General features: G+C 38.3%; 1 long non-coding RNA gene across 2 annotated transcripts in view; it reads left to right on the forward strand.

The window, feature by feature from the left end:
• The first annotated feature begins 11813 nt into the window (after positions 1-11813).
• Positions 11814-18478, forward strand: part of LOC142525602 (uncharacterized) — a 76746-nt gene continuing 70081 nt past the window's right edge. The window contains exon 1 of one of the 2 annotated variants that reach the window (XR_012815104.1): positions 11814-11888. This is a non-coding gene — a long non-coding RNA (uncharacterized LOC142525602). Of the gene's footprint in view, positions 11889-16184; positions 16410-18478 lie in introns of those variants that run through there. The other variant, XR_012815105.1, reaches the window with a different exon arrangement.

An 18478-nucleotide genomic window follows, 5' to 3' on the forward strand; every position in this document is an offset into this window, starting at 1 on the left:
AAAAACCCAACCCGTACCCACCCCTACTCTAGACCATCCAAATAATTATTTAAGCTTAAATTAAATTTAGATATTTTTATTTGACGTAAATTCGAGAATTTTGATTTAATTTTTTTATTACTAATTCGTGAAACGTTTTATTCACGAATTAATTAAAACTTTACTATTTTCTTTCAAAATTTTAAACATATACTTTTTATATCTAAGTTACCCTCATGAACCATGAGCCGACCCCCGTGGACCATGGTTTGAACCCTTTTCTTTTTCCTAGCCTCGATCGAACCCTATCCTAACATATTGAGCCACGACTCGATTTTCACTGAGCCACCCCCGAACCATCATGAACCAGGCCCTCACTCAAGCCACCTAGAACCTCTCTAACCTAGCCTAACCCAGCTAACCAGCCCCTAGCCCAAGCACAGTGCTCCTGCGCATGAGAACAAGAGCCGCGTGCTTTTCTCAAGCTTTGGTCGAGCCAGTATCGAGCCACCAAGCACCAGCGCCTGACCAGACCCAAGAACATCCTCCCTAGACCCTACTAGACCATCACAGCCAGCCCTTAACCACGCCTGGCCTCCCTGCACAATCCATGAACAAGTGCTGCGGTTGGAACCTCATGCTTAGGACTCCTACTCGACTAGGACTCTCCTACTCGAGCCACCACCGAGCCCCAACCCTCCTGACCCTCCTTGGACCATGCCCCAACCCTTGCGTTCTAGCCCCAGCCAGCGCCGAGCCTACAGCACCGCGCGAGTCACCTGCACGCTCGAGTGAAGAGTCCTAGCCAACGTGACTCTTCCTCGGTTGTTGTCCAAGAGTCCTAGACCTGCTAGGATTCTTACTAACGCTTAACCACATCCATCCCAGCCCTTAGCCCAGCCGTGACCGAGCCATGCACGGTGTCGAGCCACTTGCCGAGCCCTTGATCATCTAGTGTAGTTAGAAAACCGTGGGTACTATCTTCCTAGCCAGCCCCGACTTCCAGCCTTCATTTCAATCCTTGATGACTCTTTTCTCGTCCCTAAAACATCTCTTAATGGCAGTGTGGGGACCCGGACTCTAACTCATTCTTTTCGATCTTCATTAGGTTTAATTGGATCAATTAAATAAACTTGGTCGCAAATTTTTTTTTTTAAATGTTGAACACTTTATAAACAAGTGTGCCAATTTCTACAATAAGTTAGGTCCCATCTCATTCAAATTACAAGATCAAGTTCAATATCTACAACCTGATCAAAAGTACAAGTCTTGTACAAAAGAAAGTCATAAAAAACTAATGTTCATCCACTACATATCAAGTACTGAAAATCAGTTCTACATCTAGGCCCGGATCTCCACTCTAATCTCGATCTTTCATCCTCTTCTCGACCCTGATCCTGACCCACTTGTTGTCATGCACACATACAAACACAACAACAGCCGGATAATTCCGGTGAGAAACATATTTCTCAGTATAAACAATGTATACATGCATTTCATATAAATATATACAAAAGCATATAACATTTGTAAAACAATATGCTTCGTAGTCTACGAAAAAATAAATCGATACAAAGCAGTAAATCAAACTCTTAATCTTTGACTCGACTCTTATCTAGGGATTCCGGTTGAATAAGAACGTAACAAGTCTCCTACCTACTCTTCCCAGCTAGATGGTGGTACGTTCTTATTCCCAGACATTGGCCCTCTATATCGAATCTCTACAATAGTAGTCGATCTTCTCCTAAGCACATTGATATAAACCAAATGTCCAGTGACTTGGCACCTCTGCCAAAGACTCAATGCATGCTTTGCTATAACTCAATAGACTAAGCAAACCAATCTCAAGAATTGCAAACATCAAAGCAATTACAATAAAGTATGTGGTTTTGGGAAACTCAAGCTATCTCTTACTCGAGTTATTTCTCCCGATTTAACATTGATTTGTACCTTTCTTTTCGTAGTTCTTGGTTGATTCAAACCTCAATCTGGCTCTATTCAGTCTTCGAAGCCTTCAATACCAAATCTAGAATGAAATTTCGAGATGTAAAATATCACATACACCTCAAGGCAATACTGGATATGAACCGAACTCAATCTAATTCTGTTTCGACGGAATAACAGTACAATATCGAAATACCGGCAATACAACAACAACGGCCAATCTCAACAACTCATATCAATCCACAAACTCAATTCCAATACCAAATCTGTACAACCCCATTCGAATATAACTGAAAAATGATAACAATTATATAGGTTGTCCGTTCTTTAATCTGGTTTCTATTATACAATTATCACAATCTCAGAAACACATAATATAGATCAAATTATGATTTCCCCAACAATAAATTTTCGAACCATGCTGAAAAGTAAATAAACTCACATACTTTTGAAGCGTTTGACGAGAGGAGCATGGAACTAAACTCGGATAAAAAATCACACGGTCGGATCTCGCAAAATCAACAATTTAAGAAATACTGAAACTTGAGGAATTCTCCATGGAAGTCTCGGTTCTTTCACTGAAATTCTGGATGAAATGAACTTCATTTACTTCTTAACATGCATGGCAAGACATTTGGCTTAATGTTCATTCAGCACGTCTCGCACATATGCGCATCCATCACCAGTGCATATGCGTGAGACCTACTGTCTCGGCGCATAACAATTCATCTGCTTGCGCATATGCGCGCCCTGTCCTCGCGCATATGCGCGAGACCTACTATCTCGGCACTTGGAGATTTTACATGCTCGCGCATATGAGCGCCTCGTCTCCGCGCATATGCGCGAGACCTTCTGTTCTCACACCTATAATCATGTTTTCTTATGTCTTCCTCGGATCTTGGCCTTTCATTATGACATCAATTAATCAATTAATAATCTCGGATTAACATGATAAAATTTCGGGCATTACAATTCTCCCCCTCTGAGACATGATTTCATCCCCGAAATCACAGGTAATCAAATCATATAAAATAAGCAGATATAACAGAAACTGAATAAGAAACTCACATTAATGAAATTACTCTGGAAATTTATGTCTCATATCTTATTCAGTTTCCCAAATATCTTCTTTAATGCCATGACGACTCTACTGAACTTTCACAAGGGGAATAGTTTTTGTTCTGAGTTGCTTTTCTTTACGATCTAGAATCTGGATCGATTTTTCAAAATAACTCAGAGCTTCATCAAGTTATGCCTCGTCTGGCTGAAGAACATGATAAGCAACAGGAAGATATTTCCGCAGCATAGACACATGAAAGACATCATGTATCCCAGATAGAGAAGGCGGAATAGCGAGTCGATAGGCACGATCACCTATCTTCTTTAGAATCTCATACGGCCCAATATAACGAGGAGACAACTTCCCTCGCTTTCCAAATCATACAACACCTCTGAAAGGAGATATCTTCAGAAATACTCTGTCTCCTTGCTCAAATTCTAAAGGTCGACGTCGATTATTCGCATATTTGGCCTGTCTATCTTGAGCTGTCTTCATTCTCTGCTGAATCAGCTTCACTTTCTCAGTAATATTTCGAATCATATCAGGCCCAAGTTCAGGCACCTCAGATATATCATCCCAATAGAGAGGGGATATGCACTTCTTGCCATACAACGCTTCAAACGGAGCCATCTCTATACTCGTCTGATAGTTGTTGTTGTACGAAAACTCACAAAGTGGTAAAGAATCTTGCCAACTAGTGCCAAAGTCTAGCACTAGAGCTCTCAGCATATCCTCCAATGTCTGGATAGTCCTCTCTGACTGTCCGTCTGTCTGAGGATGATATGCAGTACTCAAATGTATTTTCGTACCTAGAGCTTGTTGCAAACTATGCCAAAAGTGTGAATTAAATCGAGGATCACTATCTGATACGATAGACTTCGGCACACCATGCAATCTGACCACTTATCTGACATAAATCTCTGCCATCTGTTCATGTCTGTATGTCAGTCTGTAAGGAATAAAACATTCTGATTTGGTCAACCTGTCAATAACGACCCAAATCGCATCACAACCTCGGGAGGATCGTGGTAGCTTCGTAACAAAATCCATGGAAATGCAATCCCATTTTCATTCTGGATTAGATAAGCTATGCAACAGACCTCCTGGTTTCTTCCTTTTTGCTTTCCCCTGTTAGCAATTCAAACATCTAGATACAAATTCTGCAATGTCTGATTTCATCTATTTCCACCAAAACTGTTTCTTCAGATCATTGTACATTTTTCTGCCACCAGGATGAATACTCAGACGACTACAGTGCGCTCTGTCAAAATCTGCTGTTTCAAGTCTGAAACATCTGGCACAACAAGTTGACTATTCACATATAACACATCATTACGAACCTGATATTCTGATTGATACCCTGATCTGACCCTCATAATCGAATTCTGAATATTCTGATCAACTTTCTGTGCTTCTTTTGTAACGTCCCAGATTCGACGACTGTCCTCACTGTACCAAGACGAGTCTTTCCAGCGTGCTTATGTCCTCACTCACACGCACCCTGGGAAACATCCCAGGAGGTCACCCATCCCAAAATTGCCCCAAGTCAAGCAAGCTTAACTTTGGTGTTCTTATGTGATGAGCTACCGAAAAAAACATGCACCTTCGTGATATGAGTAGTACATATCAAATCTTTTAAGCCCTCTTCAACTGTACAGTACATTACATTGAACAGTCTCGGAATCCCTCTCATTCCGGTGTTGGATCGATTCATTCATGTTCCCTCTACCTAGAAGCCTGCCAGGAGCTGCTCATTGTCCGTGCAATCTCATGGCACTGGCGATCACCCCCCGCCCTCTTCGGCCCCAGGACTCACATGCCCACCAGGTTCCGCTTGGTTCGTGCCCGAACCACACTGTACTAAGAGAGGTCGGCTGTGATAGCAACTGTAACGTCCCAGATTCGACGACTGTCCTCACTGTACCAAGACGAGTGTTTCCAGCGTGCTTTTGTCCTCACTCACACGCACCCTGGAAAACTTCCCAGGAGGTCACCCATCCCGAAATTGCCCCAAGTCAAGCACGATTATCTTTGGAGTTCTTATGTGATGAGCTACCGAAAAAAAGATGCACCTTCGTGATATGAGTAATACATATCAAATCTTTTAAACCCTCTTCAACTGTACAGTCCATTACATTGAACAGTCTCGGAATCCCTCTCATTCCTGTGTGGGATCGGTTCATTCATTTTCCCTCCACCAAGAATCCTGCCAGGAGCCGCTCATTGTCCGTGCAACCTCATGGCATCGGCGATCACCCCCCGCCCTCTTCGAACCCGGGCCTCACATCTTTGATTTGTGAAATTAACTCTGGTTCAACTTGAATGGCGTAAAGTCTCAGAGGTTGACAATCTGTCTCAAATACTAATCCAGAAAGACAACAATCTTCAATCAAATTCGAAACACCAATCGTCGATAGGGATAAAGAACATACCTTTCAACTCAGTGCATCAGCTGCTGCATTTGACTTTCCCGGATAATATTTGATTTCACTATCAAAATCTTTCAATAAATCAAGTCATCTACGTTGCCTCATATTCAGTTCTGACTGTGAAAATAGATATTTCAAACTCTTGTAATCAGAATAAATTTCAAATTTCTCACCATATAGATAGTGTCGCCAGATCTTCAATGCAAACACGATGGCATCCAATTCAAGATCATGAATCGGGTAGCGAGTCTTCGTTTCAATTGTCTCGAGGCATAAGCAATAACATGTCCTCGCTGCATCAAAACACAACATATTCCTTTGTGAGAAGCATCACAATAAACAACAAAATAACCAGTACCTGACGGGATAGTCGACATTGGAGCACTGGTTAATCTCTTCTTCAACTCTAGAAAACTTGATTCACACGCCTCTGACCAAACAAAAGGAGCATTCTTTAGAGTCAGCTGGGTAATCGGCTTAGCAATACTAGAGAAATCTTTAATAAATCGACGATAATAGCCAGCTAAACCCATAAGACTTCGTATCTCTGGTATTGATGTCGGTCTAGGCCAACTGATCACAACCTCAACTTTGCTAGGATCAACAGAAATACCATCTCCAGATATAATGTGTCCAAAAATATCACTTGTTTCAGCCAAAATTCACATTTCGATAATTTGTCATACAATTTCTCAGTTCTCATAATTTTCAATACAGTTCTCAGATGCTCAGCATTATCACTCAAATTCTTTGAATAAATCAGAATATCATCAATAAAGATAATCACAAAGTCATCAAGATATTTCTGAAATATACGGTTCATCAAACCCATAAATACAGCCGAGCATTCTTTAAACCAAACGGCGTGACTATAAATTCATAGTGGCCATACCTGGTTCTGAAAGCTGTCTTAGATATATCAGAATCTCTGACTCTCAGCTGATGATATCCAGATCTCAGATCGATCTTGGAATAAACATAAGAACCCTGCAACTGATCAAATAAATCGTCAATACGAGGCAAATGATATTTATTCTTTATCGTAGCCATGTTCAATTGCCGATAATCAATGCAGAGTCTCATTGAACCGTCTTTCTTTCTGACAAACAGTACTGGAGCACCCCAAGGAGAAACACTAGGTCTAATGTACCCCTTAGCTAGAAAATCTTCTAGCTGCTCTTTCAATTCTTTCAGTTCAATCGGTGCCATTCTGTATGGAGTTTTAGAAAAAGGTATTGTACCTGGTATCAATTCAATGCTGAAGTCTATTTCTCGGATTGGAGGCAAACCCGGAATCTCATCTGGAAAGACGTTAGCAAACTCACATACCACTGGCAAATCTGCCAATGACGGACTCGATTTCAGTACATCTACTGATTACACAAGGAATCCCTCTGCTCTTTTCTGTAATAATCGAGTCATAGACAAAGCAAATATCAAAGGAATTCGAGCTCTCGAACCCTTACCGTAAAATTTCCATTAATCAGCCATCTCAGGTTTGAATCTTACAATTTTCTAGAAACAATCTACGGTAGATCTGTACTTGGTCAGCATATCAATACCGATAATGCAGTCAAAATCAGACAAACCGAGTACAATACAGTCTAACTCTATCTCATTACCATCATACTGTAGCATACAATGTCTAACAGACTTCACTGATATAAGACCTCTCCCCAAAGGTGAAGAGACAGATACTACAGCAGATAATGACTCAACATGCAAATCATGCATCAATGTAAATCGCTTAGAGATAAAAGTATGGGATTCACCCGTATCAATTAATACATAAGCAGGATAACCACATAGAGAACAGTTACCTGCAACAACATCATCAGGTGCTTACTGGGCCTGTTCCTCAGTCAATGCAAACACTCTGGCCTGCTGTCTCGGAGGTTGGCTAACAGTTTGGCTTCCTCCTAGCCTCTTTTGTGATTGGGTAGTCGGTGGCTGGAAAGAGTGAACAGCAGATGATCGTCTATCAGTCTGAGCCACTGATCTAGATGATTCTGATCCATGGGATCGTTGAGAACCTCGCTGTGGACAGACTTTGGCAAAATATCTCTGCTGTCGACAGATATTGCAAATACCAAACACTCCTTGGCATTGCTCTGTTGGATGTCTTCCTCCACAAGTTCTGGAATAAACCCCTGTATAATTTTGGTTATGTCGTGAACCACTGGAGCTGGATGAACTACTACCAGACTTCTTAAACTGTTTCTCTCGGGCTTTCAAATTATCTTTCTTTCCACTGCTGCTACTACCACTATCAAATCTGTGAGGTGGTTGGTGGAACTGAGTGGAAGGTTGTTGCTGTTTCTGTGCTGGAGCAACATACGAAGCTCCTTTCTGTCTAATCAAGCCCGCTTCAGCTCCTTTTGCTCTATTCAAAGCATCAGCAAAATTATTTTGTCGCCCTACATTTATCAGTGCAAAAATATCTGGATTCAACCCATTGATGAACTGATCAGCCACTGCTTCATCATTCTCAGCAACATGAGGAGCAAATCGTAGCAAGGTAGAGAATTTGGCCACATATTCTTCAATATTCAGATGACCCTGTCTCAGATTGGCAAATTCTGCACCCTTGTCTTTTCTGTACGATACTGGGAAGAATCGTTGATAAAATTCAGCTTTAAAAATCTTCCAAATAATAACTGTACCTCGATGCTCCAACGCTCTCTTCGTTGTGAGCGACCAGCTTTTTGCAACCTCGTGTAACTGTTGCCCAATCAATCTAACTCTTCATTCATCTTTATAATCAAGTGAATCAAACAGCATTTCAATATCATCAAGCCAGCTCTCACAATCAATAGAATTCTTTGTGCCCTTCAAGGTCGGCGGTTTGAATGACTGAAATCTCTTCAGCAATGTTTCCATGGGTGTCGCTGTAACATCCATCGGATTAGTAGAAGTACTACCCTGTTCTGGGATCCTTCGAGGAGGCATATCTGATTATCAAAATAGTTAGTAATCAAATATAACAAATCTGTCTCAGTCCTCCTCTGATCATCGTACCTCTGATCAAGAATCGGTTCTGATTCATTTTCCAATAATACATGTTTCCAATCAAATCAGATAATCAGGTAAACATATATTTTCTAAAGCAGTAAAACATGCTAGCACCACAAAAGCAGGAAAGAAAACTCAATTTACCCCGCTCACTCGCTTCTATTCCAGTCTAAGGAACATACGGCTACAGCTCTGATACCACCCGTTGTGGGGACCCGGATGCCAACTCATTCTTTTCGATCATCATTAGGATTAATTGGATCAATTAAATAAAATGGGTCGCAAATTTTTTTTTTAAATGTTGAACACTTTATAAACAAGTGTACCAATTTCTACAATAATTTAGGTCTCATCTCATTCAAATTACAAGATCAAGTTCAATATCTACAACCTGATCAAAAGTACAAGTCTTGTACAAAAGAAAGTCATAACAAACTAATGTTCATCCACTACATATCAAGTGTTGAAAATCAGTTCTGCATCTAGGCCCTGATCTCCACTCTAATCTCGATCTGTCATACTATTCTCGACCCTAATCCTGACCCACCTGTTGTCATGCACACATACAAACACAACAACAGCCGGATAACTCCGGTGAGAAACATATTTCCCATTATAAACAATGTATACATGCATTTCATCGAAACATATACAAAAGCATATAACATTTGTAAAACAATATGCTTCGTAGTCTACGAAAACATAAATCGATACAAAGCAGTAAATCAAACTCTTTAACTCTTACTCTTTGACTCGACTCTTATCTAGGGATTCCGGTTGAATAAGAACGTAACAAGTCTCCCACCTACTCTTCCCAGCTAGATGGTGGTACGTTCTTATTCCCAGACATTGGCCCTCTATATCAAATCTCTACATTAGGAGTCAATCTTCTCCTAAGCACATCGATATAAACCAAATGTCCAGTGACTTGGAACCTCTGCCAAAGACTCAATGCATGCTTTGCTATAACTCAATAGACTAAGAAAAACAATCTCAAGAATTGCAAACATCAAAGAAATTACAATAAAGTATGTGGTTTTGGAAACTCAAGCTATCTCTTATTCGAGTTATTTCTCCCGGTTTAACATTGATTTATACCTTTCTTTTCGTAGTTTTTGGTTGATTCAAACCTCAATCTGGCTCTGTTCAGTCTTCGAAGCCTTCAATACCAAATCTAGAATGACATTTCGAGAAGTACAATATCGCATACACCTCAAGGCAATACTGGATATGATCAGAACTCAATCTAATTTTGTTTCGACGGCATAACAGTACAATCTTAAAATACCGGCAATACAACAACAAACGGCCAATCTCAACTGTAACGCCCCGAAAATTTAAAGGTCAACGCGAACCGCATGCGCAAATTATTAAATTCATTGTGTATATTAATTAAATGTTTTAATTGCATGGATTAATTATGTTGTGCATATTTACATGTTAAAAATATATTTTTCTACATGATTGCATTAAAATATATTTTTAAAGGTTATTCAAATTGCGATCGATGAACGGAGACCGATGGCTGAAAAATAGAAAATGATTTTTATTAAATAGTTGTTTTTAATTATTTAAAATTTGGGAGATGCTTTTTATTATTTTTGAAAATATGGGGTTTTTAGGTGATTTTATACGCCGGGGCGTAAGATTTATCGGTGTTGGTTTTTCAACTAAAATACGAGCTTTTTGGCAACCCGGCTATTTAATTCACAAACTTATTTTAAGAAAGCTATTTTTAATATTTTAATTAACCTCCTAATGGGCCTAATTAACTACCTAATGGGCCTAAGCTTGGTTAGTGTTTTATTTAACTATTTAAAGTGCAATTTCTCCCCATTATTTCCACAACTACACACGGCCACACAATTTTAATCAACTCAAACTCTCTCCACCCCAGCTTGTACACGATACACACACACAAAATAATTTGAAGAAAAGTTCAAAAGTTGCAAAGGGTTTCAAGCCATCGTCTTCTCTCCGCCGGTCTTCGATTTGTCAACGTAAAATCGTGCGTTAAAAACGCAAAGGCACGCCATATTCTCCTTTTACTCATCATCACACCATATTACATAATTGTTTATGAAATTGCATGAAAATAAGCCACACAATTCACAATTTTCGCAACTATTCACATGCATGTGCTTAACTCTTGTTTGTGGATTCAAAATCATGTTTATATGATATTTAAGGGGCTGCCATGAATTAGGATAAGAATTAGCATGTATTTCAACAAGTTTAAAGGTCTAGAATAGCACACAAAGGCAACTAATCGCTGCACAAAAACAGAAACAGTAAGCTGGAAACACTTCTCACGATTTGGGGCGTCATGGATTGGTTTATGGGTTAGGTGATGCATGGCCTAGCTTGGGCCACACCTGGGTCTTGGTTTGGGTCAGGGGAAGAGTCTTAGCCATGCTAGGACTCGAGACCATGGGTTGGGGAGGAGTCCTTATCAAGGAGGACTCCACCCGAGAGCTTCTATGGGCAGCGCAAGGGGATCAGCGTGTGCAGGGAGGAGGGGCTCGGCTAGGGGGCTTGGGCTGGGCTAGGTTAGGTCCTTAAGGTCCTAGAGGGATGCTAGAGGGGTTGCTTCAGGGTCTGGTATGGTTTGGTTTAGCTAGGGCCGAGCAAGAACATGAAACCGTGGGGAGAAGCCATGAGCGCAGGTTGTTGTGCAGAGTTCAGGAAGATTGCTGCTCGCGTCCAGGGCTTGGGTCGGTCTGGTCTTGGTCTGGGCATGGTCTAGGGAAGGTTAGGGTCGTAAGGGGTCGAGTGGTTAGGTCTTGGAGGTGTCCTAGTTGACAAGGGAACCTAATTCACTAAGAATACAAACTCACGCACACATGCAGAATAAAGGGGGTCTAGTTTCAGAAGGTTTTGAGCGAGCATGGGCCGGGTTTTCGGTTTGGGCTTGCACAGTAGGGTACCTAGATGGGTTGGCTAGGTTTTGGCTTGAGGCGGCTCGGGCGTGGCTCGGGTAAATTAGGAGATAGCTCGGTGCGTTCGATAAGGTGTCAAAACGAAATAATAATGCAAAATTTAAATCCAAGGGTCCACGGGGGTGGCTCATGACTTGGAAGGGTTTAATAAATCATAAAAAGGTTATGGTAAAAATTTGGGATCCAAATAATGAGTTTTGGATTTATTCAGGATTTAATCGCCGCACGAAACGCTAATTAACGATTTAATTGAAAAGCCTAGTTTTAAGTTTTATAAAATTATGGAAAATTAGGTTTAAGCTTAAATAATTTTTATAAGTCTAAGTTTTTAATTTAGGAATTTTATATTAATGTTTGGTTTAATTCGTGATTAAAACGCATTAATATGTTATATTTAAAGAATAAATTAAAAGTCCTCGAGTTAAGTTAATAAAAATATGAAAAAATTCTTGTAGGCTTAAATAATTATTTGGGACATGTTAGAGTCAATGAAATTAAGAAAATGTCAAAAACGTGAAATTTTACGTCTAGGGTAAAACGGTCTTTTTACACCTAAAAATTAGTAAACGTCATGGCAGTGGCCTATTTGCTGTTTTATATGTTAATATGATTATGTAACATGTTTATGAATTTTTATATATTGAAATATGATTTTTAAATGTCCATGGATTATTAAGGGTTAAATTGGTCATTTAAAAGATATGTTGCATGCTTGGTTTCAAAATAAAAATGATATTATATGCATATTTTTATAAGTGATGGAAATACGACATGTTGAAGGATGTGAAGGGATTGTGACTATTGAATATGTTGGAAATATCGTGAGGGTTATGGTCCCAGTGGGAGCCCGACGATCGTGTTTCCTTGGATACGGATACGAATACGAATATGTTAATACGTAGGCCAGGGTTCAGTTGACCGCTGAGAGTGTTGCTGGTGTCCCCCGCCGCCCAGTACTGTGGTTTTTTTAGATGGATCCATCGCCCAATACGATCAAGAATACGAGTCACAATCACGATCTGAATTCAACAAATACGAACATGAACATGAATACGAATACGAATATGGATACGAATATGGATATGCATATGAATATGAATACGAATATGAATATGAGTATGTTTATGTTTTTATGAAAATATTTTTATGCATCATGAAAATGTTTACGAAAATGTTTAAGTTTAGGTTTATGCATCTTCATGAAAATTATATTTTAAGTACAAATAATTTTCACTGTTATATGTTAACTGTATTACGTATTACTTGATATCAAGGATATGATGTGTTGAGTCTTTAGACTCACTAGGTGTGATTGATGCAGGTGATTTTGATGTTTATGTTTTTGGAGGTCTTGATGGTTGATCTGACTGGACTGAAGGTGCACATAACCCGAGGACCGACGCTAGTTTTCCGCACTAGTTATGATTTATGATTTTAAGTTATGTTAAAGATATTTTAACGACTTTTTATTTATGAGTGGTTTTTGAGAGATTATAGTATGAGCTGTATTTCTCAAATAAATAGTTGGTTGTTTTATTTTAAAATGATATCCAAAATATTTTATGAAATTTTTGGTTGTTCGGCCGATGCTAGGGAGGTTTTAAAAAAAAATTTCCTAGTAATTCTTAAGAAAACGAATAAACAGACGTTTCAGTTGGTATCAGAGCAAAGGTCCTGTTAAGGGTTGTGCCACCATCAGCGTCGGGAAGATCAGTCATCAAGCCTCAAACTTGTAAGTTTACATGTTTTATATGATTTCATGATGTTACTTGCATAATTATATGAATTACATGTTTATGTCACATGTTTAATTGCTTTATGAGGATATATTATTTATATGCTTTGGAATTTTTATACGTGATACGATATGAAATAAAAAATTATTTGAATTCAACGCATGTTGGCTTTGTGGTGGAATTGGACTATGTTGATTTTTGGGTATTAGAATTGACATTCTAATTTTTGGGCTATAAGTTAATCGTGAATATTATGAATTCTTTTGGGACACGTAGATTCTTTAAGAAAATATTTATGATTTGTGGTTACTACTTGAATTAATTTTTGGGAATTAGACATAAGGAATAATTATTCGAATACTGCGCTTATCTTTGGAAGTAAGAAAATGTATAAACTGAGATTTTTAAGTTTGATGAAAGGTAAGATTGGTTAAAGGATTTGATTTTTTGGTAAATAAGTTGAATTTATCAAAATTTATGTTATGGGAAACTGTAGAAGAAAATTAAGAATACCGAGAAATTATGGGTTAACGGTAGGATTTTTGAAATTAAGGAGCAATTAGGATGATTTTTGAGGAAATTAAGAATTTATCTTGCGAATATTAAGAAATTTGGGGACTAGTTTAGCAATAAGTGCGAATTGAATAGGTTTTACGTTAAGAATTTTGATGATTTAGACTTTTAAGAATATTCAGAACCTTGGGATATCTTGGTTTTAGTATTATAAGAAGTTTTAATCAAGGGTTTTTAGGGATGAATCGATGTTAGGCTTGAAAATCTAAGCGTTAGCGGATGCGTTTGGGAATTTAAGGTTGAAATTTGATAAGTTGATAAATATTTTGGGTTTAAAATAAGGAAAACAAAATACGATAAGTATGGTCATCCATGTTTTAATATTGAGAATTGTAAGAAAAATTGAAATTCGAGGTTGTAATAGTAATAGCACTAAGTCATTATGGGTCTTTTTAAGTTGCGAATTGCAAAATAAGGATTTAGAAAAAAATTTATTTGGGATAAAGGAGACGTAAGGACATTCTAGAATTTAAGTTTTATCATAGTAGCGCAGCGCAAGCGTGGATTTTTGGAATACTAGAACTAAGTCTAAACTTTGGGTTATTAAGGATAAGCGAATTTCAAGGAGGAAATAAAATTTAAGGGGGCGAGATTGTAACGCCCCGAAAATTTAAAGATCAACGCGAACCACATGCGCAAATTATCAAATTCATTGTGTATATTAATTAAATGTTTTAATTGCATAGATTAATTATGTTGTGCATATTTCCATGTTTAAAATATATTTTTCTACATGATTGCATTAAATTATATTTTTAAAGGTTATTCAAATTGCGATCGAGGAACGGAGACCGATGGCTGAAAAATAGAAAATGATTTTTATTAAATAGTTGTTTTTAATTATTTAAAATTTGGGAGATGCTTTTTATTATTTTTGAAAATATGGGGTTTTTAGGTGATTTTATACGCCGGGACGTAAATTTTATCGGTTTTGGTTTTTCAACTAAAATACGAGCTTTTTGGCAACCCGGCTATTTAATTCACAAACTTATTTTAAGAAAACTATTTTTAATATTTTAATTAAGCTCCTAATGGGCCTAATTAACTACCTAATGGGCCTAAGCTTGGTTAGTGTTTTATTTAGCTATTTAAAGTGCAATTTCTCCCTATTATTTCCACAACTACAAACGGCCACACAATTTTAATCAACTCAAACTCTCCCCACCCCACCTTGTACACGATACGCACACACAAAATAATTTGAAGAAAAGTTCAAAAATTGCAAAGGGTTTCAAGCCATCGTCTTCTCTCCGCCGGTCTTCGAATTGTCAACGTAAAATCGTGCGTTAAAAACGCAAAGGCACGCCATATTTTCCTTTTACTCATCATCACACCATATTACATAATTCTTTATGAAATTGCATGAAAATAAGCCACACAATTCACAATTTTCGCAACTATTCACATGCATGTGTTTAACTCTTGTTTGTGGATTCAAAATCATGTTTATATGATATTTAAAGGGCTGCCATGAATTAGGATATGAATTAGCATGTATTTCAACAAGTTTAAAGGTCTAGAATAGCACACAAAGTCAACTAATCGCTGCACAAAAACAGAAACAGTAAGCTGGAAACACTTGTCACGATTTGGGGCGTCATGGATTGGTTTATGGGTTAAGTGTTGCATGGCCTAGCTTGGGCCACACCTGGGTCTTGGTTTGGGTCAGGGGAAGAGTCCTAGCCACGCTAGGACTCAAGACCATGTGTTGGGGAGGAGTCCTTATCAAGGAGGACTCCACCCGAGAGCTTCTATGGGCAGCGCAGGGGGATCAGCGTGTGCAGGGAGGAGGGGCTCGGCCAGGGGGCTTGGGCTGGGCTAGGGTAGGTCCTTAGGGTTCTAGAGGGATGCTAGAGGGGTTGGTGCAGGGTCTGGTATGGTTTGGTTTAGCTAGGGCCGAGCAAGAACATGAAACCGTGGGGAGAAGCCATGAGCGCAGGTTGTTGTGCAGAGTTCAGGAAGATTGCTGCTCGCGTCCAGGGCTTGGGTCGGTCTGGGCTTGGTCTGGGCGTGGTCTAGGGAAGGTTAGAGTCGTAAGGGGTCGAGTTGTTAGGGCTTGGAGGTGTCCTAGTTGACAAGGGAACCTAATACACTAAGAATACAAACTCACGCACGCATGCAGAATAAAGGGGGTCTAGTTTCAGCAGGTTTTGAGCGAGCATGGGCCGGGTTTTCGGTTTGGGCTTGCACAGTAGGGTCCCTAGATGGGTTGGATAGGTTTTGGCTTGAGACGGCTCGGGCGTGGCTCGGGTAAATTAGGAGATAGATCGGTGCGTTCGATAAGGTGTCAAAACGAAATAATAATGATAAATTTTAATCCAAGGTTCCACGGGGGTGGCTCACAACTTAGAAGGGTAGAATAAATCATAAAAAGGTTATGGTAAAAATTTGGGATCAAAATAATGAGTTTTAGATTTATTCGCGATTTAATCGCCGCACGAAACGCTAATTAACGAGTTAATTGAAAAGCCTAGTTTTAAGTTTTATAAAATTATGTAAAATTAAGTTTAAGTTTAAATAATTATTAGAAGTCTAAGTTTTTAATTTGGGAATTTTATATTAATGTTTGGTTTAATTCGTGATTAAAACGCATTAATATGTTATATTTAAAGAATAAATTAAAAGTCCTCGATTTAAGTTAATAAAAATATGAAAAAATTCTTGTAGGCTTAAATAATTATTTGGGACATGTTAAAGTCAATGAAATTAAGAAAATTTCAAAAACGTGAAATTTTACGTCTAGGGTAAAACGGTCTTTTTACACCTAAAAATTAGTAAACGTCATGGCAGTGGCCTATTTGCTATTTTATATGTTAATATGATTATGTAACATGTTTATGAATTTTTATATGTTGAAATATGATTTTTAAATGTCCATGGATTATTAAGGGTTAAATTGGTCATTTAAAAGATATGTTGAATGCTTGGTTTCAAAATAAAAATTATATTATATGCATATTTTTATAAGTGATGGAAATACGCCATGTTGAAGGATGTGAAGGATTTGTGACTACTGAATATGTTGGAAATATCGTGATGGTTATGGTCCCAGTGGGAGCCCGACGATCGTGTTTCCTTGGATACGGATACGAATACGAATATGTTAATACGTAGGCCAGGGCCCAGTTGACCGGTGAGAGTGTTGCTGGTGTCCCCCGCCGCCCAGTACTGTGGTTTTTTTAGATGGATCCATCGCCCAATACGATCAAGAATACGAGTCACAATCATGATCTGAATTCAACAAACACGAACATGAACATGAATACGAAAACGAATATGGATACGAATATGGATATGCATATGAATATGAATACGAATATGAATATGAGTATGTTTATGTTTTTATGAAAATATTTTTATGCATCATGAAAATGTTTACGAAAATGTTTAAGTTTAGGTTTATGCATCTTCATGAAAATGATATTTTAAGTACAAGTATTTTTCACTGTTATATGTTAACTGTATTACGTATTACTTGATATCAAGGATATGATGTGTTGAGTCTTTAGACTCACTAGGTGTGATTGATGCAGGTGATTTTGATGTTAATGTTTTTGGAGGTCTTGATGGTTGATCTGACTGGACTGAAGGTGCACATAACCCGAGGACCGACGCTAGTTTTCCGCACTAGTTATGATTTATGATTTTAAGTTATGTTAAAGATATTTTAACGACTTTTTATTTATGAGTGGTTTTTGAGAGATTATAGTATGAGCTGTATTTCTCAAATAAATAGTTGGTTGTTTTATTTTAAAATGATGTCCAAAATATTTTATGAAATTTTTGGTTTTTCAGCCGATGCTAGGGAGGTTTTAAAAAAAAAAATTTCCTAGTACTTCTTAAGAAAACGAATAAACAGACGTTTCATCAACAACTCATAATCAATCAACAAACACAATTCCAATACCAAATCTGTACAACCGCATTCGAATATAACTGAAAAATGATAACAATTATATAGGTTGTCCGTTCTTCAATCCAATTTCGATTATAAAATTATCACAATTTCAGAAACACATAATATAGATGAAATTATAATTTCCCCAACAATAAATTTTCGAACCATGCTGAAAAGTAAATAAACTCACATACTTTTGAAGCCTTTGACGAGAAGAGCACGGAACTAAACTCGGATCGAAAATCAGACGGTCGGATCTCGCAAAATCAACAATTTAAGAAATATTGAAACTTGAGGAATTCTCCATGGAAGTGTCGGTTCTTTCACTGAAATTCTGAATGAAATGAACTTCATTTACTTCTTAACATGCATGGCAAGACATGTGGCTTAATGTTCATTCAGCACGTCTCGCGTGTATGCGCGAGACCTACTCTCTCGGCGCATAACAATTCATCTGCTCCCTCATATGCGCGCCCCGTCCTCGCGCATATGTGCGAGACCCACTGTCTTGGAGATTTTACATGCTCGCGCATATGCGTGAGGTCTTCTGCCTCGGCAGTGGCTACTCGCGCAAATGCACGCCTCGTCTCCGCGCATATGCGCGAGACCTTATGGTCTCACACCTATAATCATGTCTTCTTATGTCTTCCTCGGATCATGACCTTTCATAATCACATCAATTCATCAATTAATAATCTCGGATTAACATGATAAGATCTCGGGCGTTACAGGCAGCATGTCCTTAGGAATCATAGCGTTAAAGAAACCAGCGTAAAAACGTCAAATCGTTTGAAAATAATCATTGTATCGATAAAACATCGAACATAATTATTTTTCTTGCAAAAATATTTAAAACATGCATAATATGATTTGAATGTTGCGTAAAAGGGTTTAGAAAACGTGACGCT

Source organism: Primulina tabacum, chromosome 14 (genome assembly GCF_025594145.1).
Source record: "Primulina tabacum isolate GXHZ01 chromosome 14, ASM2559414v2, whole genome shotgun sequence".
Lineage (NCBI taxonomy): Eukaryota > Viridiplantae > Streptophyta > Magnoliopsida > Lamiales > Gesneriaceae > Primulina > Primulina tabacum.